General features: G+C 39.6%; 1 protein-coding gene and 1 long non-coding RNA gene across 2 annotated transcripts in view; both read left to right on the top strand.

Moving 5' to 3' along the window:
- LOC136843644 (uncharacterized) overlaps positions 1 to 23931 on the top strand; it is a 375108-nt gene that overhangs the window by 130309 nt on the left and 220868 nt on the right. The window lies entirely within an intron of this gene.
- Positions 5538 to 6527, top strand: LOC136844226 (uncharacterized). Its single transcript, XR_010854779.1, has 2 exons — positions 5538 to 6186; positions 6408 to 6527. It is a non-coding gene; the product is annotated as an uncharacterized lncRNA (long non-coding RNA).

The following is a 23931-nucleotide window of genomic DNA, read 5'->3' as shown; positions in this document are numbered from 1 at the left end:
ATTTTCATTACTGGCGTATAATGTGCATATCTCTCATTTCAGAGGATCCCATCGTGGAAGCTTCTCGGACTGTGTCTGGAATTCCCCAGTTTCATTCAATCTACTTGAGTTCCTCTTTCCCGTACTAAGGTCATTTATGTAAATACACTACTTTAAATGTGCCCACGTGTTTTACGTAATATTTCCTCAGTAACCAGAGCCCTATGCTCATATGAAATTCTCCTTTGTTTTCCTCTTTTTACGTTTTCCCGTACCCACGAAGTCAGAATCACAAGGCAAAATCACCTTAAATTGTTGCTACCTGTCTCACAGAGCATATTTCAAACTAAAACCACGGAAAAACGTAAAAATGGCGACCTTGCCAGGATCTCGTTTGCAGTTGCAGTTCCCTAGTGTTCCTTTATTGCATTTTATAACTTGCCAGATCAGCTATTAGCAAAGCTAAGCTGGGTACGAGACAATTACGAACCTTTTGTGTAAAACCAGCACACAGATCCAGAAAATTCCACGTAAGTAATGTGTTTATCTTAGCAAAACCTTTTTACAATCGTGACTGTTCCTAGGAATTAGAAATAGGGACGCATGTAATCACTGAGAGAAAAGAACCGCCGTATTAGATTCGTTAATGCATGCCTTTCAGGATAGGTAGTTAGGAAATAACCAGTGCTAACCATCCTTTGCTTCGAGGAACAGTGCGAAATTCCTCTGTGTTAAAATCCTTGCCATATTCTTGCTTCGAGGAATAGTGCGAAAGAAATTCCTCTGTGATAAAGTTTACTTCGCATTTCGAATTAGCGAACTGTTATTTAGGCGCGGAAAAAATTCCCACGTGGGACACGACGAAGTCAGCTTGCATTGCTGAAATTCTCTCAGTGTAGTTAGAATTCGAGTTAGGTGTTAGGAAAGCGAAATTTAAACTCCGCATATAGGGAAAATTACTAGGCCATTGTACTGTTATCCTCTCAGACGACTGGGAAATTCTCCGGAATCCCAGACGGTATATAAATATACGGGTTCATTCACCCAGAATCTAAAAATACCTCCGGTGTTGGCCAAACGACCTGCATCCCCCACCCCCGCCCATGCCCGCGTGTGTAGCATTTTTTTTTTTCCATTCATTTCTCTTTGGGTTTCCCGTTAGTAATTTCTAAGTCCTAAAGGGACGAATCGTAATTCAAGTCCTAAGTGACTCCTAAAATTCTCGTCGTCGCACGTGGCGAGAATTCCTCAAATTCCACAAATTCCAAGTCCTCGTGACTCTAAAATTCTACGTCGCACGTGGCGAGAATTTCTCCAAATTCAGTCCTCAGAGACTCCTAAAATTCTACGTCGCACGTGGCGAGAATTTCTCCAAATTCCAGTCCTCAGAGACTCCTAAAATTCTACGTCGCACGTGGCGAGAATTTCTCCAAATTCCAGTCCTTAGAGACTCCTAAAATTCTACGTCGCACGTGGCAGAATTTCTCAAATTCCAGTCCTCAGAGACTCTAAAATTCTACGTCATGCACGTGGCGAGAATTTCTCCAAATTCCAGTCCTAGAGACTCCTAAAATTCTACGTCGCACGTGGCGAGAATTTCTCCAAATTCAGTCCTCAGAGACTCCTAAAATTCTATGTGTCGCACGTGGCGAAATTTCTCAAACCCCAGTCCTCAGAGACTCATACAAAAATTCTATGCACGTGGCGAGAATTTCTCATTCCTGCGGGAACCCAAAATCAAGTCCTTTTGAGACATTATATAGTGTAGTTCACACACATCTAAGCCCTTACGGGACTGATCATTCTAGTTCGTTAGAACAACTCCTTAACTTCACGCTACAGCCCAACAAGTCCAAGCGTGACAAAATCCAACTACGTCTTCCAAGACGCATATTAGACTTCGTTCGCCAACAACAACCACGTCTTTCCAAGACACATCCAATTTAACAAAAAGGTCTTCTCAGACATATCATATACCCATTATTTCAAGATGGCTAATACCAGAGCCCAACAAAACGAGGATTTCAAATTCTACATGTCCGCTGGGAAGGACGGGACTATCGGGGCAAGATCTGAGAGCATGGGTTCAAGAGCGAGTGGACGATGCCAAGGCGGAGAGAGCAAGAGAACGTGAGGAGAGAGAGGGCAAGAATTGCCCAAGAGCAGGAGAGAAGGATAAAGAACGTGCAGAGAGAGAGAGAGAACAATTGCCCAAGAACAACGAGAGGAGAAAGAACGTGCAGAGAGGAGAGAGAACGTGAGGAGAGAGAGAGAGAACGCGCCCATGAGCTCCAGGTGCTAGAACGACAGCACGCCCCCCCGCCCCTGCCGCGGGAATGAGTGCCCTCAGCCAAGCTCACTCGTTCATGCCAAAATGGACGGAGTCCGAGCCTGAAGAATGGCTTGAAAGGGCCGAACGAGTCCTGGAGTGCTGCGATCTCTCCCCCGCGGAACTCTCCCTTGTTCTCACTAAATTCCTGGGCAGAAAGGCCCTCGTTGCCTACCACGCCCTTCCCGCAGACGATCGGGAAACTGGGAAGCCGTCGCCAAGCAGTTATTCTGGCGTGCGAGATTACCCCCCAGCGGTGGAGGAGACGTTGGAGAGAGCAGCCCAGAGAAGCAGGCCAGACTTGGTCCGATTGGGCGTACCATTCGGAGCGGGCGCTGACACAATGGCTCGATTCCGAAAGAGCCACTAACACCGCCGAGGTACTCGAGCGGTTTAAATTCGAGCATTTCCTGCGCTACGCCCCTCCTGCCCTCGCCACTCATATAGTGGAAAAAGCCCCAGCAACACTCACCGAGTGTTGCCGAATAGCAGATATGTGGGAAACTCACCACCCTCAAGAAGGATCCATGGGGCGGAAAATAAATCCCCGTCCCTCCTCGGAGGTTCAAATTCCCACAAAAATGGGAACTCGGGCAAGCCCCTAACTTGCCATTATTGCAAGAAAACGGGGCATTCCTCCGAACAGTGCCGGAACAAGAAACCGGCTCCTCTCTCTCCCGGAAAACCGACAAATAACTCTTGCGCCCTCCACAGGGGCAGCGCGAAAGATTTTAGCCAGACCTTTTGCACGGCGTGCAAGGTCTATGGCCATTCTCCCGCATGGGCAAAATGCCCACGCAATAACAAATCAACTACTCCCACCGTCGCCTTGGCCGTCACAGATCCCAAGTCATTAGGCCCTCCGCCGGAAGGGCCTGTATACGTGGCCCCTCCACGAGGTAGCGAGCCCGCGCGCCGAGTCACTGCTTTCGAGGACTCGGCGCACAAATCTCCCTCATCCGGAAGGACAGAGTTCCCCTACGGAGCTATCGTCAATAGACGAAAACTCGTCACGATCGAGGGAATAAATCAATTTAAATGATACTCCCTACGGTCCAATTGAGAGTCACAAGACCTCACCAATCCAAAATTTGCAATCTTGCAGTAGCAAGCCATCTCCCGGAGGGTATGACGTCATCCTGGGACAGGACTTTCAGTCCCCACCGAAATCACGACAATCTAGGGGTCCACATTCCCGAATCATTCCGCGGGCGCGAGTAATCCTCCCCGCTTCTCCCTCAGTCAAGACTGGCGCCCCTGGGTACCAGGAGGACGTGCAGTCCCCACCAGTGCCACCTGAGTACGATGTACAGTGGCCCCCTCGATCGGTTCCCGATCCAATTCCAGTGCCCGCCATGCCTCGGTGTGCTGTGCCAGGGCCCCAATCAAATCTCCCTTCAGGAGATGCCAAATTCCTGCCGGTGCCACTTGCATGCCCCGAGCAGGGCCAAGCTTCGTCGTCCTGACCGACGAGCCCAAGAAACCTCTGATAGCGCCTGACTCTGCCCTAGTGCCAGCGCCAGAGCGCTCGCCGATCTCCATTCACGGGATCCAACTCAGGACCCCTCTCTTCCCCGGCCTGGCACCGCTACCAGCGTCGGTCAGAGAGACGGTTCCTCCCGACCACCGCGGAAGCTCACCTGCAGGTGCGGCCTCGCAACCCGTGCCTGAGCTGGTCATCGATACCTGCGAGCCGCTCACGCCACCCCCGACCGCCTCCTCTCTGCCTCAGTCCGTCGCCGACGCAATTGCAAGTCAGGATTCTGCCATATCTCACTTGGCCGATGAACTACAAGAGTCGCGACGGATCATGGTAGAACCCGCACGGAACACTCCTGCGTCAGCTGTCGCATCAGCAGGCCCAGGTGGTACTCCGTGCCGCCCTCCGGTCGCGGGCCCTCCGCTTCCCCGGCCGAGGACAACTGTCCCATTAAGAAAGGCTCGAGGCGAAATTACCATGGGCGTGGGACATTCCAGGTAATTTACAAAGAGCTCTAGAGCTCCCCTGGCACCTGTGCCACCATTTCATTTTTCGAAGGTCTTGGCACCCCTAATCCAGAAGGGGATGTCAGACCCTCCTCTATCTTCTTCCGTTCCTCAGGAACTTCTATCTCTTATCACCTTCTATTAATCTTCCCTTAAATTATCCCCACAAGAGGCAATTAAATACGGGATACCATTCCCCACACAATGTATAAATCATTAAGAATAACAGAGTGAGAAGTGGCACGCCCTTGCGCCCATACCTTGGTACCGGGCGTGCGTGTCAGCCCCTCCTGAAGGAGTCGCCCTTCGGTGCACTTTCCTCGCCCTGGGACTGAAGTGATAGTCCGGGCCATAATTTATAGGCAAAGGACGATAAATTCCCGCCTAACACAATAAAACCCTCACTCTTTTCCCTTAGCTCTTCTGCCAATATCATTTACTTTCTTTTAGTCATTTAGTTATCTTTATTTTAATGAATCGCGAGTCATAAACTCTTGCCCTTGTGATTTAAATGCCCCTTTCGTAAGCTCTGAGGGACGTGTCCCGCCTTTCATATGCGGTCAAGTTTTCATTCGTAACGTCTTGCTAATTTTCCTTTTGTTATTATTATCCCTTCTCCCCCCTTCCATCCCTTCCAAGATTACTGTTTGTCCTACCCCACATCTTTTGTCTGCTCGCCCCGTCATAACATTGAGTAGGCAGTAGACGCATAAAATTAGCGTGGGGCCGGCTAAGCAAAGTACGTTAAAACGAAGATAAATTATCAATGCGAATATGTATAGTCATTACAGTATCGCGTAAAGGGGATGTCATTTACAAAAGTAAACGCTGTTTTCATTTACACAGCCTCTTCAAGGCAGATTGTACTAACCGCATGCTTTTATCTAAAATTAAGTAACCGTGTATTTTAATTCTTGAACAATAACCATTTCTTTTCATTTGTTGGCCATAGCCTCATATACGTGGTCCTATAATCTTAATTAATTCACAATTGTTCGAGTCACTTTATAAAGTTACAGTGGGTAACCAAATCTAAAGTAATTATTCTTTTGCAAGTGTTTAAATCACTTTGCGTTCTGTTAACGAAAATTGTCCCAATGTGTTATTAAAAGTAATGTCTCAGCTTCATAAAACCCTTAGGAGTAAAGTTCATTGCAAGGCAGAATGTAGAGTAACGTAAAGCATTTGCCGCTCATTCTGAATATCGATGTACACACCCGAAGGAGAGTATGTACATCATCTTGTATGGGGAGGTATTATGATTAGCAAGAATTCGCTAGCAAATTGCCTCCCCCCCCTCCTTTGTTGTTGTTGTGTTTCATTTACTGCCAGCCGGCCGATCGATAGACCATCTGTCTATCGACTTAAAACCAAGGGTTTAAAAGATTAAAGGCGCTCCCATTTTTGATAAAGATCCTTCCTTCGAGGCAAAAGTAATCTGGCTTGGGCGTTTCTCCTACAGGCCAAAACCTCCCCTGCGGGCAGCAGGTGCAATGAGTCAAAGCATCTGTGTTGGGCGCACCCCCCCTGCCCCAAAGGAGGGGATAAAAGGCAAAAGCCCACGAGGTCTACACACACACGCGGGCTGGAAGATATGGAGTGAACTTGTGAAGACGTCCTCAACACCTGGCCCCACCGATGCCCTTGCATCCCAACCACGTGGCCCTTCCCAAAGTATACTTTTCCTCGTGCCCTTCGACCGTATTCCAAGTGTTCTCTCCACCGCTGGCCTGCCTCGAGCCCACACGCCATTGCTTGGAGTTTCGAGGAGTCCCCATCGCCTTGCCCCTTTACGGAAGCCCTTGCATCTCACCACGTGGAAGAAACTCGTCCTCGGAAATCGCAAGTCATCCACGGACCGCCTTCTACACGCCCTCGGAAAATCTGCTAAGGTAAAGTGCCCTGGAAGAGCCCCATTTCAGTCACGCCTTTGTCTCGTAATATTTTCTTAAAGAGAAAGCCAGAAATCTCCCTTGTCTAATGTCCGTGTGCCTCTTGCATCGGCAGTATTAAGTCTTTATTACTCCTTTGGCACCCTCAGTGCAGCTTCGAATTCATCATTCTTTTGTCTATTTTCATTACTGGCGTATAATGTGCATATCTCTCATTTCAGAGGGATCCCATCGTGGAAGCTTCTCGGACTGTGTCTGGAATTCCCCAGTTTCATTCAATCTACTTGAGTTCCTCTTTCCCGTACTAAGGTCATTTATGTAAATACACTACTTTAAATGTGCCCACGTGTTTTATGTAATATTTCCCTCAGTAACCAGAGCCCTATGCTCATATGAAATTCTCCTTTGTTTTCCTCTTTTTTTACGTTTTCCCGTACCCACGAAGTCAGAATCACAAGGCAAAATCACCTTAAATTGTTGCTACCTGTCTCACAGAGCATATTTCAAACTAAAACCACGGAAAAACGTAAAAATATATATATATATATATATATATATATATATATATATATATATATATATATATATATATATATATATATATATATATATATATATAGCAAATTTGAGTTTTCCTTTTACCTTCATCCATGGAGATTCTTGCTTTGGTAGCCGTAACTCTGACCTTAATGTCCTTGAATGTAGGAGACCTTGGTTATTTGGATATTTCTCCAAGGTCAAGGTCACACAGATTTTTGTAATTTTTTTCTTGGTGACTTTCTTGTGTTGAAGGTATTTCATCAATTTGTTTCATCTTGAAGCTTGGGACATTTTCACCTTGACCCAAGGACATTTTGTCAAGTTTTAAATATCAAATTTAGGGTCTAATCCTTCCCCTAACATGCTTTCAGCATTGTCTTGCTCTGGTTGGTCATATTTTATTGACTATAATTGTACATAAATTTCCTAGGTTCAGACATTCAGTCATGTAATTTTAAGCGTACTGGTCCACATTAAAAATAGTACTTTATCATAATCTTCTAAACTTGACCACTTTTTTCGTCTAATACTTGTTTTACATAGTTCTTCTTCACCTGTTCATTGTAAAGGTTATTGGTTGAAGGGAAGTGTGAATTTTTGGTGAAAGTAATCTACCATAATTGATTTATCTTTATATTTATTTGGCACTGTTATATAGCGGTTTTGTAAATGATAATTAAATGTTAGTATTGTGATATATATTTTAACAAAGATTTTTACTGTCCTTACTGTAAATCATTGAAATAATATTAAAATGCAGCATATTTATTGCGTGTATAGAATTCAAAATAATATAGTCTCTGGTGAAGTCACCAGGTCCTTGGTTGTATTTGCTGAAAAAAGAATTGTGTGTTGATTTTCCTCTTTTAGAAAGGGGCATCGCCCAACACACTACTATTTGTTTGTAGGCGTATTTGTTTTTTTGTGTTTGTTCCCAGTATTCTTTCTTTCTCGTCACGTTTTTGTGTATTTGTTCTCTTGCTCTAGGACTACTGCACTGCCCTTGATTGCTGTGATGTGTTTGTCTTGTCGCTGTGAAGGAAGGTTTCCTAACGCTTCATTCATGAATGGCGTTGTTTGCTCTTTCCACGGGAAAAAGGCTTCTTTGTTTTTCGGTGTCTATACCTTTTACGTTCTTATAACCTTTTTATTCGAACTACGCATTTTTCTTGATACTTTGTTATTATAATAATAATCAAGGCCAAGAGTTACAAGTCTACCCAATTGGCCGGAGTCGCCTCCCACCGGGGGGGAGGGGGGGCGGCGCATATTCCCCAACTGTATTATGGTTCGGCCAGACGAGTGGGCGCCTATTTTTTTTTTTTTTTTTGCCATGCCTCTAGGTTAGGTTAGGTTAGGTTGGGTTAGGTTAGGATAGTTCAAGAACATAGCTTTATTATTTTGGGCGTGGTAAACATATTGAGAGTATTTTCAAGAAGATTGTATGGTTAGTTTTTAAGATATGGCATTCGGTTTTTTTCAGGGAAGGTCCCGATCCATAATACAGTTGGGGAATATGCTACCGGGGGTAACTACGTAGGATATAATGTATCTTAGAGGTAGCTGCATGCTACGGCAATTCACCTGCTGACGCAATAAGGAGGTAGACAAAGCTCCGCCTACATGGGGGATTTTGGGGAAAGTGAACAAACCTTGTCTCTCTTGGCTTTGATAATTATATTATTATTTCAGTCTTAATCTCGGCAGCCTCGGTTCAGTAGCCTCATTTCCTCCTTCAGGACAACTTCCCTTCTTCCCCTTGCCCGGAGCTGCTTCATTTATAACCCGCTCGCCTTCCTCACTTCGCGTCTTGGTCCCCTTATTCCAGACCCTTCGTTATCTTTAACCCCAACAAGTTTGTTGCCACTAATTCATCTTCCTGCTTCACACGACTTTTTTTTCCCAGCATTTGGTTTTTATTTTACATATATTACTTTTAAAAGAAAATGAGTTCTGTAGGTTTCCTGCATGTGAAATAATTTTGCACATTAACTTTGATGAACGTAAACGATTTTACTTTTTATATTATTTTGTGTTCATCTGTAACTTATGTTGTATTCCTTGTATATCTTTCATCATTAAGGATCTTTCACCATTTCCCAGTACGTTGATGTTTAGTAAGACTAATGAAAAATATGAATAGGAATGATGGATGATTCTAAGTAAAAATCTTTTTTGTGTTTATTTGAGATATATGAATCATTACAGCTACTTGTAAATTTTAACAAGTTGACACTGGAGAGAGAGAGAGAGAGAGAGAGAGAGAGAGAGAGAGAGAGAGAGAGAGAGAGAGAGAGAGAGAGAGAGAGAGATTAGGGAAAGGAAAGTGAGGAATAAAAGAATTTATTTTCCGGGAAGACTTGTTCGAATGCCCCATGGAATTAGAATAGCCCAATTTTTCCATTAGATTCGAGAGACTGAAGCCATTTTCCAGCTTCTGACCGATATCAAAGCATAATTGGCGTAATTTTCGTAACTGTGGTGGATTATAGAAGTTGGGTGTACTTATTATCCATGCGAAAGTGTTTGTGATCTGAAGACAATTGCAGTGTATATGATATGAATTGAACTCGAATGTCACGCCTTGGAAGGAAGAAAGGTGGTGAGATTAGTCTCAAGAAAAATATTGATTTGTAGTCACAGTCACATTACAAAGAAATGATATCTAGATGAAAGCCGATAGAAGAACAACAACAACAGTTGAAGCGTGAGTTTGGCAGGTATTGTTATTTCTTGTTCTTATTTCTCTGGTGCTACTTCTGTTAGGGGAAACGGCTTAAAGTTTTGTATAAATATACTTTGATCATTAGTGATACCTGTAGTTGTAGAATTTGATGGAGGAGAAAGAACCAATTTACATCCCATCTCAGAGTTATCACGGTAGAAGTTGATATACCATGGTCCAGACACACTCACCACTCGGGTAGACGTAGATTATCATGGCTGACATGATAAACTACGCGGGGGTCTGTGACTGGTGGTAGTTTTTGGTGAAATGTCTTCTTTATAAGTGAAACTCATCGATTCCAACCTTTACCGCACCAACGACTGTGTTTTGGTAAGGCTTGACTACATTGTGTCATTCAGATAGAACAGGGAGACTTTTGTCAACTCTGTTAACTCATTTGATACAGTTATATATCGCTCCAGTGTTATTATGTTTTTGTAATCGTATTTTCAGAACAGGAATACTAAGTCTCTCCTTCAGTTTCTGCGAGAAATCCACTAATGAGAGTTTTGTTTTATGTTATACCGTTATTATTTGGTTAGCATTAAGCTTCCCCTTGTACTTCTGCAAGAGAAAATAACGCAAGGGACTATTGGAACTACCTCTTCTCTCGCACTCTCTGCATCCCTAGGGGAATTATTAATGACGACGAGGGATTACGTTTGCACTTGTGTGCAGTCTATTCAGCGAGATTTCTCCGCGCTTTAATCGAATCATTTCCTAAATTGAAATCACCTACGGTCTTCGACGCGTATTGGATAGGATAGGAAGGGTAGGCAAAGACGGGAAAAGAGGTGGGTTGGGAATATCACTTAACTCAGTTTGTAGGGCTAGAGGTGGGTCCGATATTGGAGAATGTATGGTTTGCTGTGCTTGCAGTGGGCAGGTAAGAAGAAGAGTGCCGAAATTAAAAATACTGTATAGCATAAAGAATTCCTGTCCATTAAGAGCAGCCTAACATCTTAGCAAATTCGGAGGTGTCATGTGCAAGAAATTTATATCAGCAACGACTCTCTTCGTAGATACGATGTCTTTCGTGAAGTGAGTCGATCACTTTTTTTTCTAAAAGGGGCTCCTCATAAATGGAATTGTCTACCCATGGTTAATTCTCCTTTCCCGTCTCCTGGCCTCGAAAGTCTACCATGCTTGTATCCTAATATTAGATGATATTCCCATCAGGCAGCAATATTCATGCACAGTATGGTTTGGTTACTTCGATTTCATTGAAATTCATTCTCCGAGGTGAAAGAATCATCCTCGATATTTGGAATTTTTGGCATCTCTTCCTAACAGTATTTGTCATTCCTTGCGAATTATTAATACATTTCCAAGGTTGTGCAGAGTTGTCTTGTCGTGCATTCAAATTGCATGTTTTGCCTGCACACGCCTTGGAGCTACAGTATCATTCTCAATTCATCAGTTCCTTCCAAGAATCTCCATTCAAGCAGTATTTAAAATGTTAAACTGGTTCCGAACAAATGCGGGCTGTTTACTGAGTTTCACAAAATAAGTGCTCGCAAGTATATGTCTATATAATGTGGATGCATTTGCAACATGTCTTTTACGCCTGTGCGCATGCACACGTGTCTGTCTGTCTGTATTTATGTATGTATGCATGCATGCATGCATATATATATATATATATATATATATATATATATATATATATATATATATATATATATATATATATATATATATATATATATATATATATATATATATATATATATATATATATATATATATATATATATATATATATATATATATATATATATATTATATATATACTATTACTACTGTTGGACTTCAATAAGACGGGAAAGTTTAGATTCCATATTCTTTAATTTGCAAAGTGCAATTTAGCAAGTACTAGCTTTCGGAGACGTAGTCTTCTTCATCAGATACCGATGCACCGAGAAGATAACAGGTGAACTCGAGTATATATATATATACACCTCCCATAATATTATTTTTCTTCTTCTAATCCCTAAGATGACCTCCCGTTGATCTTCAGTTCCTGTTGCCCTTCCGTGCAGTCTTTTTGATCTGCGTGGTCGTATGCTTAATCCCTCGATGTTCGGGATTATCCCTTTACTGTCCATCTTGTTGATTATGTTCCTCTTAAAACTCTGGTAAATAATTTCGCAAAAGTCTGGTATATAATTTTACAAGAGATCTTGTATTTGTACTCAAAGTTATTCCCTAGGTTGCCTTACGTTGTTTTTTCCTCATGGAAGTTGATGAGGGCGTTCTCTATGATCACCTTCGATGTTCTACTCTTGTTGTTATATATGAAATGTGTTTTTTCCCAGTTGATCTTATGTTTAAAATTCCATCAGTGTTTGGCCAGTGTTGAGGCTTGGGTGTGGTAGCGAATGTTCTGCTTATGCCGGCTTGCTCTTTCCTTGCATGATTTGCCGCTCTGACCAAAATATACTTTATCAAAATTATCAAAAGGTGCCATGTAAGCCCCGCCCCTCTTCTCCTCCCCTTTGATGGGTATTTTATTTCTAGTTATCTTACTTTTAATATTGTTAGTATGATTCCCAACTAATCCTATATCTTTTTTGTTTTGTTTAGGCCGCTAATGGTATTGTTTGGAATAACGATCGTTATTTTAAACTTGTGTTTTTTAACCGCTTTCTTAATACAAAACCTACTGATGAATGAGTTAGTGGCACGTGTCTTTGTCTGCAAAGACATCCAACCCCAGGCTATTTGTTGAAAGAACAAATTTATGTAAGTACATACATAATATTCTTCTTGCTCTGCTGTCTGAGATCGTTTGCAGAGGATTCATTAAGTAAGCAATCATAGTAATTTCAGATCAAATTACCTAAAATATGAAGTATATTCGCCGGATTAGTTTTTCCTTTCCCCGAACGAGGTTTTAATTGGCAATCACGTTTGCATTAATATAAAACCTGTTTATATGAGTAAATAACTGAGAAATTGGATGATTCTCACTCTCCGCTGCCAATTATAGTATTATGCTTAATGATCCGGAAGATCTGCTTATTGCCTGTAATGTATACGCAACTTATTTCCGTTCGAGGACATTTTCCGGATCGTGATAATAACACATTCACTTTGTGAATGTCAAAGTCACTGGGAGAATGTGTGATTCGATAGAGGAGAGCATTTTTAACCTCTAGGAGATTCGAATCTTAAAGAAACATCGTATTACCTCCCCCGAAATCATACTAAAATTCAAAATTTCTATACTTTACAGAGAGAGATCAGACATTCCATACAATTGCAAATTTAGTCGGTGATTTAGTTTCCCCTGTACCCTGTCGGTTTTTAGTTTTTAGTAATAGAAAACTATTGAGATGGATATTTGTCTGTCCGTCCGCCCCCCCCCTTTTTTTCCGCCCTCAGATCTTAAAAAACTACTGAGGCTAGAGGGCTGCAAATTGGTATGGTGATCATCCACCCTCCAATCATCAAACATACCAAATTGCAGCCCTCTATCCTTGGCAGTTTTTATTTTATTTAAGGTCAAAGTTAGCCATGATCGTGCGTCTGGCACCGCCATAGGTGCCAATAACACAGGCCACCACCGTGCCGTGGCTGAAAGTTTCAAGGGCCGTGGCTGAGAGTTTCATACAGCGTTGTACGCTGTACAGAAAACTGGATTGCGTCAAAGAAACTTCAGCGCATTTTTACTTGTTATTCTGGATGACTTGACTGGTCTCCAGATTAATCTAAGGACACAGGAATTTAAAAGGTTTAATAGTAATTGGCTGTACATGCTTTTAGCACTACGGTTTTTTCCATATAATTTGCATTATTTTTTTAAAGTAAAGCGAATGATCATTTAAAAAGTCTCTCTCTCTCTCTCTCTCTCTCTCTCTCTCTCTCTCTCTCTCTCTCTCTCTCTCTGAATGTCCTTGGGGCTCTCAGTACCTAAACAACTGCTATACGAACAGTTCGCCAAATTTATTATAAATAGTTAAATGAATAGATGAATCCTATTTTATAAAAATCAGCGAGGAAAGAAAACAAAAGAAAGGAAACCTTTATCCTTCTATTATCTAGCAGGATTTAATTTTCTTCTTCCTAGAAGGATTAGATCCACCTTTGCCCTTTGGAAAAAAAAAATTATAGGCGCCTACCAAACATTATTGCTAACGGGGGATTCGAGGATTGAAAGACGGGTCTGAGAGAAAAGGGAGACAATTAGAAATATCTTTTATTTGCCAATTTCTTTTTCTTGCTCTTTAATGGGCGTTTTTTTTGGACAGGTGAAGTGACTCATCGAGTGCAGGAAATGGTGCGCCCATTTATCAGCCTCGTGTTTTGCTGTTCAGAGATGGGTCTCTTCGCCATTCCATTAGACGCTAACATTGTAAATTGCAAATCTTGCATAGATTATGCATTCATTCGCTCTGTAATTTTTGTGGAAGGTATCGATCAGCAGACAAATAAATCGGAAACGTTATCCCCTGAAATTCCGGCGTATGTTTTTTGAAACAAGGAAAAATGGAAAGGAAAGTAAAGAGGACCTCTAGCCCGACAGAACCAACAGTCTCTTCAGAGGTGGTGCATTTACAATTAACTACTCGTTGGGCGGTTGGTATAGTTCTCGGATAGCACTCTGCTGGGCCCGCATTCGACTCTCCGACCGGCCAATGAATAATTACAGAAATTTATTTCTGGTGATAGAAATTCATTTCTCGTTATAATGTGGTTCGGATTCCACAATAAGCTGTAGGTCCCGTTGCTAGGTAACCAATTGGTTCTTAGCCACGTAAAATAAATGTAATCCTTCCGGCCAGCCCTAGGAGAGCTGTTAATCAGCTCAGTGGTCTGGTTAAACTAAGGTATACCTAACTTTTATAAAAATACAGAGAAAGAAACTAACCTGATCGGTATGTATAATTAATGAATATAGAGTGACCGGACAAATAATTAAGTTTTTGACCATCGCTATTACAAGGGCACCTGCGAGGAGGAATAATGGATAACAAAAGGGGTTAATGTATACTAAATTCTTTGATCGAGTGGGAGGCAGTTTTAAAACTTTGGAACTGGCCCATTTCAAAAGTGGCGGGAAATTTAACTCCTATACTGAAACTTTCACTGTCCATTTTTTGTGATACTCTCTTTCACTGAAGCTGAAGACAACTTGGACAGTTTTGGCTGAAGTAGTACAGTCAATGTTATAGAACTCGAAATTGGTTAGTTCCGTGCTTTCACATTCAGATGTTCTCAGCTTGAAAGGGCGACTGAATTATGGGGCTGTCACATTGTTTTTAAATGTGCGATTAGCAAGAGCAAGATTGCTAGGTGAATGAATATCTGGAAGATGGAGCAAAGGAACTCAGTATGGATGATGGAGGAATGAAAGCTGGTGTTGATAATTCAGAATGGAGCCTTTCAGCTTTTAAGATTTCCATCGAAATTTTGTAGTTGTCATGTTTTCTTCCTGAGAGAAATATATAAATATTGGTGTATCTGCTGTCATTTGTCTATGGAGATGAAGTTGCGGCTTCATCTCCAAAAACATTAGATTATAAATATACGAGTCACATTATTTCGTAGTATTTGTAGTTATTATTACTAATCACCATCATATGACTCAGCCTCTTATTTTCTTGACTCTGTAGATTCTGTTCTTTTTCATAATGATTTGTCAAAGCCATGATTGGTCTGTTTCTTTCATATGTTGTATTTATCAAATTTCTTTCTTATCATTTTGATGTTTTAAACCTTACGGCTCCAAATTTTGAAGCCATATTATCCGTGTCTTTATTTAATTTTTCAGCACTTAATATACGTTCCCTAATTCGCATCATACCTCATGTGCCATTGTTTTGTAGACTGATGGCCTCTTATTTTCTTGAATAAAATTTGATGCTGCTCTGTTTCATGTCGCATTCTTTTGACTTTTATAGTGTTCTTGATTTTCCAGTCTCTTGTTTATTTCTTGAAATCGCTGCAACATATATTGTTTATTTTCTGGTCCGACTTTTCATGTTTGATATGTTTCTTATGTCTTAAGCCTCGTTTTTGAAAGTTTAAAACCTGTCACTGTATTGCCATTTCAGCATTATATTCGACTTTGATTGCTAATTGAACGTGAGTGGAGCACGTCCAGGTATTCGATCTTCGCTTCTGACTCCAACAATGCGCAAGCAGAATTATGAAGGAAATGAGAAAATTATTATGTCAGTTCACCCCGTCTTTGGGTACTAAGGTTATGAATCAGAAACACTAATTTTGTGGCTGCACCTCTGAAACTCGAAATATGCGTATTTGGTTAGAAAGTGAAACAAAGAAATTATTATTTTTCATTCTTGGTGGTGCAGTTCAATTTCATAGTAAATCAAGCCAGGGCTCTGTCTGAGTGATTTTTTGGAGTTGGAATACTCTCTCGTGGTGTCTTTCTAGTATGATTTTCAATGCTATAAATCTCTTTGTAATGGTAAATGGGCGTTAAGAGAGGATAGAGGCATTGACCCAAAGTCGATAATTTTCTTACAAATATCCTAGGTCTCCACACAAAAAAACAAGCTTTCAATTCTTGAAGTTACTCGCTGTCCCACATCTACTTTAGACAACAATATTCTCTCTCTCTCTCTCTCTCTCTCTCTCTCTCTCTCTCTCTCTCTCTCTCTCTCTCTCTCTCTCTCTCTCGTGCATTTAGTTCAGTATATGAATCTAGAATATGAACGTTCTATATCTCTATATCTTTCTTATGAAGACCTTCATGCTTCATGATGACGTAGAAAAATATTTATTGACCAGCATTGTCATGGAATTTATTTACAAGAATTGATGTTTTGTTGGTTCTGCCGTATGCTTCTGAATTGTGAATCTGTAGTTTCGTATAGAGAATTATCACTGCTTGTTCTGCTTTGTCTATCTGTATTACGTATCCACATTTCTAAAGAGCTCAGTCGGCAAGGATTTGAATGCTTCGAGACTAATATTCACCCTCTTACTACATACTTGTTTGTTTCCCTCGTGAATTTATGTCATGAATGAATTTGTAAAATAAGGAACCCATGGATATATTGTGCGAAGGAATGATATTCAGATTATATCTTGATGCGTCATTTATGTTTGCGTCTAGGCTCTAGTGCGTTGGTAATTTAGATAAGCATGCAAGATGGTTCGGTACACGTGAAATAATGAATGATAATTGATAGATAATTTCAAAAAATTATCAGGGGCAATGGAAATTAAGTCTTGCTTATTCATATATTTAGGAGATTCACGCCCTGACTCTAGTCTTATAGAATTATGAAATTTCCTTCCGAGGTCATTACTACGAATTTGAGCTGCTTAGATGTAGGGAAAATGTTTATCTTGGGAAGAGAGAGAGAGAGAGAGAGAGAGAGAGAGAGAGAGAGAGAGAGAGAGAGAGAGAGAGAAACGGTGATCAATATTTGTATTAGGACTAGAATAATTTACGTGGTAATTTTCAATCTCTTGAAAAGTAAAATGAATTAAGATCACTACTGAAATTGTTTTCCTTTGGTGCGTGCTGTTGGTGGTCATCACTCGGTAACGAGGCCGTCATTTTTCACTTAAGACAATCCGAAGTCGCTTAGAAATAATTCGTGTACATGAGTCCAAGAACTGTCATTATTTTGTCACTGCACTTTGAATATTCTTATTACTAACGGTCACATCACGCCATCTACCGATAATGCTATTTGTCTTTTGTCACCTGGTATTTTATCATTTCTCCAGTAGGGAATCTTAGGCCGGCCACACACGTGCAGTTTTAACTGACAGTTATGACTGTTCAGTTATAACTGACACAGTTTAAACTGACGTCAGTTAAAAATGAAATGCACACACACACACAGTTCAATCCCTCAGTTTTTACCATGGATTCCGAGGAGTACGATCTTGCCGCTCTCGTTGTATTCTTTGTAATGCTAAAAAACAAATAGAAAAAGAGAACTAAAATGCGTAAACAGTGGTGCAAAAAGTGGTTACGAAGGCGAAATCAATGTTCTGATATTAAATTATTATAGGAATTAAGTGAAGAACCAATTGATTTTTCACATATATTTTCATCTTGTTAAACATTGTTATTGATTACAATAACCGCGATAAAAAAAAACTGGCCTTTTATGGCCTATGACATTTTCGATTAATTTTCATATAATTTCAGTTTCCTGAAAGCCATTTCTCATCTTGTAGGCCTACATTTATATTGCAAACATTGGGGTCCTTAGATGTTCAGTCACTGATAACACCACGGAATCTTCTTCAGTAAAGTCACTGCATCAGATTTTACGTGGTCAATTATTTAATTGAAATTTAAAGGAAATGCCATTTTCGGTAATATTTATTTTTAGCAGCCTCTTTAACTATTATATAAATTTTGTTTGTAAAGGTAATGTTGCCTAACTATGGTAATACTTTTGCTTTTGTACAATGACCTTTCATAGTTTGTGTTTGAGGTTCCATAGTGGGGGTACACTAGAGAACAGATTTCTTTACTCAAATATACTTTAAATCACATGTATGTATTAACAGATGTACACACACATAAGCACGCAAATTTATGTGTGTGCGCGTGTGTATGTATATATATATATATATGTATATGTATATATATGTGTGTGTACGTATGTATGTTTATGTAAACACGCATATTTAGTTAGTTATCATTTAGTGGCAGCAATGCATTCATTTGTAAAGTTTCTATATTGCTGTTTTCTGTCATTATTAGTATTTACAGTTTGTATGTAAAGAGTTACCCAAGAAATAAGGAAGGTTTATTAGTGCCACAGGCAAGGTTCAGATCAATAGAGTTCAATGAATCCAACAATCACTTCGTTTTGTTTACGTGCCATCTCAACAAACTGCACTCACCGCTACCACCTGTAGAAATGAGAAGTTGAGAACTGTACAGTTACGAATCCCCACACACGCTCAGTTTAGTTACTCCTTTCAGTTAAAAATATGGAACATTGCATTTGTCTCAGTTTAACTGTACAGTTTTGTTGAACTGACGAAATGAGCAACTGAGATACCCACACACGTGCAGTTTTAACTGACAGTTATAACTAAACAGTTATAAATGTCAGTTAAAACTGCACGTGTGTGGCCGGCCTTAGAATTATAATTATTCCAGTCGTGGAGTTGTTGAAGGACATTGCTAATGATTTTCATTTATAGTTTTTTTCTATTGCTCGTTAGGTCTTAGGCCAAAGTTCAAGAGAAGCAGGACAGGGTTGTGGAAATGAAGTGCTCTCTTGTGACTGATGAAAAAACCATACATTTATTTGAGATTCCAGTTCAAGACTGAAAAGAAAATTCCCATGTTATCTTTATCTTTTCCCGTTCATTTTAAATTTGAATAATAATTCCCACCTTTTGAAAGGGTTAGAGGAGGTGAAGTCATAATGCAAAAAAAGTTACAACTGTCAAAGAAAGATTACTTACTTAAACGAAACTTTAACAAAGCATCAGTTGTTCCGACGGTAGTACGAACCAACACGTTAGTAGGTGGAGCACTTAGTGCAAAGCGCGCAGAATAATCCCTCCAAGAAAGCGTAGGTTCGTATTCCAGGTAAAATACAAATCACCTTGAGTTTGAATTTTTGAATAAAAATTTAGCTTACACAAATGACTTTCCATTGTATATTCATTCTTTGATAAAAATAGATTGTTTTAAATCGTTTGAGTGGAAAGGGAGAGGGGAAACAATATTAATTATGTTTACATCGATGACCTAATACTCGAATTGGTAAACGGAATTATAAAATAAGCCTATCAGTGCGATAAATATAGTGTAGTATATACTTTTTTTTTTTTTTAGTGATGCATGTCTTAAATTAAGGGGGTGTTCCAGATCGGAATGATAACGCTCTTTGAATACATGGCAGTTGACAAACGCTCGCGTTTGAGCCGTCCAAAATTGGAAGGAGTGTGGAGGTGAGGAGATGTCACTCCTATTTATCCTTGTCAGATTGATGAAAAGGAATCATTTCGATTCAGAGTGAAAGGGAAGACGGGACGAGGACAGAAGCGAACAGAGACAGACCTTAGAAGCGCCTTCCCAGTTCCCCTTTCATTGGAGTCATTTCCATTTCGGGTGTCATTCTCACGACAAACGTCTCAGTGACTCCTTTATTCTTCGAATTTTCTCTGTGATCCTAAAGCTTGGTTTGGATTATGTTCATGATTGTTATGGTTTTGTCTTGCTTATAAGTTCGAGCTACCATTGTCGGCATCATCCATCGTAGTTCAGTCTTCGTGTTGATGATATTTTCCTTATCTGTAGAGTAAATGATAAACAGAGCCATTTGTGTAATAATTGTTAACGCTGTATAAGTTTCCAAACGAAATGACCCATTAGTAAATGGATTTCTGAAAGGAATTATCGGTCTCGGGCATAAACGGGAATCAGCATGATTGATGACGTATGTACATAAGTAGCAATTAGTCTTTTATATGAATTTAACTTAAAGAAATTTTAATGAAGTTTAATGACTATATATATATATATATATATATATATATATATATATATTGTATATATATATATATATATATATATATATATATATATATATATATATATACTGTATAAGCGTTAATATCTAAATATCGGTTATTTAGTAGGTATAAGACGGGTGGTTTTTTTTATTAAAGTGAAGTAATTTTTAATCAAATGTTTCTTAATGTTAATTTTTATGTATTTCTGTAATTACATTAAATGCATGCAAATTTTCGCAAACATACTCCTTTTAACATAAACACATTTCATATTTACACATATATCTTCGTTCACGCATATGACTGAAATACATACCTGAATTCGAAAGGAGCAGACAAAATGAAAGTTGGTCTCTCGTGTATTAGATTTTGGATTCTGTTAGTCGACCAATTGTGGAATTCTTTTTAACTTATATATTTAAATGATGATTTTGTATTTCTGTTATATTACTGTAATTCGGCGTCTTTTTCAATTACTAAATGGGATTCGGAAATAGAATTTATAAGAAAGTTAAGAACACGTGAATACGGATGTTAAATAACAACAGAAAGAGGAGAGGAAAATTTTAGGTTTGAAACTCAAGGTTTGGGTAGCAAAGGTAGGGTAGAGACAGTAGGCCAAATTAATAAATATGAAATAAGAGGTTTCGCTACTTGGGGAAGGTAAGAACTGATAACTTTGAATGAACAAAGGCATAACTAGTGAGGCGAATAATGCGAATGCATAATTTTGTAAAGAATTCTAATTGTGTATTTCATCTTTTATAGGCATGCATGGGACAGGTGTATTACATGATTTTCCTTCATCTGGAAAAATACTCCCAAGGGAGACAAAAACGATTAAATTTGCTAAATTTGGAAGACGGATATCTTTTCCCTTTAAAACATAGTGCCACAGCTACGGGAGCGGACCTGTTCATCTAGAATGACTTCTAGAAATAGGTACCGCTGGAAGAATCCTTGAAGATCTTCTGTAGTATTTCTGCTTCACCAATTGTTATAGCACCTACCCAGAAGTGTCAGTAAATTCAGAAATGCCTGGAACATCTCTTAGAACAACTGAGAATGGACAGAATTCCAGGGCTGACTTTCCATGTACATCTTTATCATATGGCGTAAGCTAGACTTTGTGACTAGCATTGAAGTTACCAGTGACAACAAAAGTTGCCATGTGGTTGGAAATGGGAAAGGACGCTTTATAAAATAGGGAATGCAAGGAGTTTTTAAGTTCCTGCGACATTTTCCGTGACTTAATTTTTACATGATATGAAATTTAACGCCATACTTTTTCATTTGTTTTTCTGACTGTGTTGCTAAAATAAGCATTCAGCACCATATAGAAAATAATTCAGGCGATGAATTTGTTTCAGTATGAACTGGAAGGTTGTCACTGAGCACTGATGGTCGTTGTTCCATTTCCGTTACAAATGCCGAATCACATTTTTCCACTGGATTGACTGACGGGGCTTTGGAGTTATAATATAGCTCATTCAGAGCGGGAAATCGTTCAAAAGAGATTTTCGTCAAAATCATTGCATCGTGTCATTCTGAATATTTCCCCAGGTCTATTGCATCAGCTTGAATATTAATTTTAAAACCATTTCAATTATGTGAACATTCATGTATATATATATATATATATATATATATATATATATATATATATATATATATATATATATATATATATATATATATATATATATATATATATATATATATATATATATATATATATATATATATATATATATATATATATATATATATATATATATGTTGTGTGTGTGTGTGCAATATATAAAGGGTCTGTATGTATATAAATTCAATTTAATAATAAATCTGTTCTTCATTCTTCCTTTTGATAATGATCAAGACATACAGAGACGACGTCCATTCCTCGGAACAGAAATGAAATTTCTTTTAGTGTCTAATGGAAGAATGCACAGGAATCATGGATATGTCAACAGTGGTGTACAGAGGGAAAGAAAGAGAAGGGTCGGATAGAATTTAGGAACGAAACAAAGAAATGTATTGGAAAGGGGGAAGGAAAAAGTCATTCTTGATTCCCAAGACCTTCATTTTACATCGTATACTCTGAATACTAACACGGATGTGAAACAAAGGAATATTTACAGAAGAAGGAAGGGGAAATTTCATTACTGTTACGCAGTACATGTAAAAAAAGTTGACAAAACCCAACGTGAAACAGCCCTCTGGACTCCATATGTCAATCCCACAAGATTGTGTTTCAGTGATCACCGATTATTTTGATTATATTTTTGGATAACAGTCGTTTCAAGAAAAACGCTGTCCGATGATGATCAGTTTTTCGAATCCTTATTGCCGGGCGGGAAGGAAAGGTGGGGGAGGGGGAACGAGGGTGATGAGTGGGGCTGTTGGAGGATTTTGAATAGCGATAGTTTTGTCCTTTTCATTGCGCAGTGAGAGGTTTGCAAATGACGCGCCACCGTCATCGATTTTTCGCAGTGTTCAGCAATACTTTATCGTGATTCGAATTTAAGATAATGCGTTGTTATAGCCCTCACATGTGAATGTGAAATAAAACTCATATCAATGTAAATTTTTGTATTGAGTAAGTGAGACAACGGAAACCTGTAAAGAGGATCATTGGTGAAAAGAGGGAAGGGTACTCGGGATAGAATTGATCTCTGAAAAACAACTAGAAGCAGAGGAAATGCTAATGTAAGATCATCAAGTGTAGTATATACACCACATGAGTAAGAGAATTACCTTATAATTAATATAGAGAATGCGAAACATGCATCATAAATGAATAAAAAAAAGTGGAAGTTAAATAGTATGGTCGTTCATGAAGAGGTGTAAAAACTTACCGTTTCGTATTAAATCCGCACTGGCGTAGTAGGTTTAGAAGTTCGTAAGCACCCCCTCCCCCCATCCATATTTAAACTATTATTTTATGATTTTGTATTTACGCGCTGTATTCGTACATTCCAGCCAAACGGAACAATTGTTATTGTATTTTTTGCTTATAACGAGGAAGGCAAAAAGTTAGTGGTGTGTAGGCGTTGGTTTTCCTGTAATCTCATCTATTTCTCTTTTCATTTTCCATCTCTTACGATGATATGGTTACTAATTATAAAATTGCTAAAATATCTCAAGATTAGGATGCCTGGGAAACGCCGATTTGAGTTGTAATTAACATTGAAGGCTTGTTGCGTGAGGAAAAGCATCATCGATCCTGTTGAAATGATATTGAAAGGACAGTAAAAGACTGTCTTGTTTAAGACAGGTGATACTGAAGGAGACGGACGAAGCCGTGCTGTCATGCAGTGATAGGTATTTGACAAACCCGCTAACGAGCGGTCATTGCCCGTGGAGTGGCCATCGTCATGGCGATTAAACCATTTGGGCTGGATTATCAAGCCACTCTACAAGGCACATTGGGTCATATGCAGTGTGGCATGTCATTATGTCAGCGATTGAAGTGGACTGAAAAAAGCGTATCCCTCACGCTAGTGGTTCGGTTGTGTGGGGCTGTTGAGAATGACATCAATAGACTTTGCCGTTATCTTTCTTCCTCTCTCTAATGCAACAAAGTATAGAAACCAAGTGTCCGTTCTGCTGTCCTAAGTTCTAATTCATAAAAACTTTCTATATTTTCTGTACGTATAGAGTATGTCCCTTGTGTACTCCTCGTGGTGGAGCAGAAGTACTGTGCAATGTACTTCGGCGCTTCCAGAGTAACCTTGCTATTCGTTTTCCCCGACGGAAATCAAAAGCCTGTAATTTGGGCCTCTAAAGAATCATGATGACTTCATCAGAACTCGTTCCTTTAGGCTCACTTTCCTCCCTAGCGTTTCCTAAGCAGTTTAGGAATATTCTAGGCGGTAAGAACACTGGAGTAATGCACCTAGCCATATGTCTACTCTAAGCATCTGCAGGGCATTCTCTCTCTCTCTCTCTCTCTCTCTCTCTCTCTCTCTCTCTCTCTCTCTCTCTCTCTCTCTTAAACGCGT

The sequence above is a fragment of the Macrobrachium rosenbergii genome, chromosome 12 (assembly GCF_040412425.1).
Source record: "Macrobrachium rosenbergii isolate ZJJX-2024 chromosome 12, ASM4041242v1, whole genome shotgun sequence".
NCBI lineage: Eukaryota > Metazoa > Arthropoda > Malacostraca > Decapoda > Palaemonidae > Macrobrachium > Macrobrachium rosenbergii.
This window is presented reverse-complemented; position numbering and strand designations above follow the sequence as displayed.